We start from the raw sequence: 2127 nt of genomic DNA, 5'->3' as shown, positions 1-2127 counted from the left end.
GGTTGTTTAAGTCGGAAGATCAGATGTTTTGAGCGGAGAATCGGGTTCTGCTAAGCAGAAAAGCCTTCTTTCTCTAATTAATGGGTCGATTCGAAATTGGAATGGAGTTTGAGGCTAGTGGAGCAAGCATGAATAAGAAAAGGAAAAAGCCAAAATGAGTGGAAAGAAATTCAAAGCTAAGCCACCACCACCGAATAGAACCGACGAGGAATATCCTGTCCTTCCCTACCTACTGTATTCAAGCGAACAAGTGTGTTAAGCGAATCACTTTCCGCCGGTGGTACGCACTACATGAAATCAATGCCCAGACCACTATGTGCGTAATCTATATATCTATCCTTATTGATTTCTTTCGCCTATGGAGTGTTAGGGTATTGCGAAGCTTCTCACTGGAATAGACTCGAGATTAAGCACAAGAGACGCTTGGGCCTATTACAGACAGGCTCGCAAGCTTAACACGATGAGAAGGTTCCCCACTTAACCCTAGTTTTCGGGTAGAGTAGTGGTCGCCATGCGCCCATCGGTTATAGCCGCTCGCTAGTTGGGGGCAGGAGACAGCCTTTCAGAGAAGAGAAAGAAGGTCTACTGGCCCGGTACGGTGTGGTTTTGTTGGATTTATCCGTCCGCGTACTTTCACTGGCCTTTTGAATCGATCCTGAAAGACTCCCCAAAAAATAGAAGGTTATCCGCTTCTCCGCTGTTTAAGCTCGAAATCTGAACTTTCACAACCACCAACAGGAAGACAAGTCAGTATGGGATCAAAAAAAGTCTTTTTCTAGTCAAGTTCCAGCTCTAGATAGGGAAGGACGACGAAAAGCACGAGTTTACTTTGAGGTAAAAAAAGCCGACGGTGCCTAATCTCCTCGGATATCATCGGCCATCGTTCTCATCGATGCGATGACCAGACATGTCACACCATCCCTCGCTGCCCTAACTCACCAATCCCTAGCATCTACCAAAGTGGTATCCTCTCACGGAGGCTAGTAAGTAGGCTTTTCTCATATTTGTCACTCTCCACCCAGTCCTCCGATGGAAGGGGTACTATCCAATTGTAAGTAGCTTGATTACTGTCTGGCCTTTATCCCTTGCTCATAAAAAACGGATATGGGAAAGGTTGGTGAAAGTGTAAACTAGTGACCTCGAAAGATAGGTGGGCCATATCCAGTCCAGAATGCATTAGACTAACTGCATTGGTACCGAAACATCTGATCAGGCCGTCTGGGGTATATGATATGACAGGTCGTTGTACTAATGATCGGTAGGTGGGACTGATACCTAACTCGGGTATCTATCCCTGTGGAGGGCCCCCATTCAATGATCAGATATGTCCATGGGATTAGGTATGAAATGGGCCATACCAACTTGTTGCTTGAACAAGTCCTAGTGGTGGGGCTCCTCATATGGTTAGCCTCCCTGACCCGTAGCGTAGATTGTGGAATGGGATTGGGAATCTATTTGAGTATGAACCGAATTTCGGAGGGGGTTCCAATTCATATCCGAGCGTTGGTGCACTTCCCATCTGTTCCCGGGCTTTGACGTAAGGCCTGTAGACCGAGCCTCATATCCCTGACTTCAGAGTCCTACGGTCTTCTTCTCCCTAATTCTCTGTGAGAACGAATCTTAACCCTTGCTTGGTCTTTTTCTTCCTCCTGACTCTCACTTGGAAGCAAGAGATGAAGACGTAAGCCTTCCTTATGATCGATCACCCTTTCCCGCTGGTCCAGTCCGTTTTTCTTTCTTCACTTCCTTCCGCTTAGCCGATAGTGGGAACTCTAAGAATTTGTTGAGTAGGCATCCATGAAAGGTCTTCACTAGGGCTGCCTCTTTTCAGCTCTTTCTTAGGCTCTCTCGAGTGGGTTTGCACTCTGTTATGCTCTGAGTTTATCTTATCTTGGCTTCTTTCTATGGATTCATCCTTGTTCTACGCTCATGCTCTTTCCATGAGGAAGACTTGCCCTTGATGATGGAACAACGGCTACCTCGGTCTCCTATAGCTAAACCATCCTAAAGAGCCAGCCAAAGGACCCGCATGCTCGGATCTTGTATCAGGATTAGCTTCTTTCTATAGGAATATATATCTAATAGGGAGAAGCTCTTGCGGAGATATTGCCAGAAAGGCGGGTGGTG

The sequence above is a fragment of the Vigna unguiculata genome, unplaced genomic scaffold (genome assembly GCF_037176805.1).
Source record: "Vigna unguiculata cultivar grain cowpea cultivar isolate G323 ecotype 2 unplaced genomic scaffold, ASM3717680v1 ptg000282l, whole genome shotgun sequence".
Classification (NCBI taxonomy): Eukaryota; Viridiplantae; Streptophyta; class Magnoliopsida; order Fabales; family Fabaceae; genus Vigna; species Vigna unguiculata.
The sequence above is the reverse complement of the archived record's forward strand: the minus strand, read 5'-3'. Positions refer to the sequence as shown.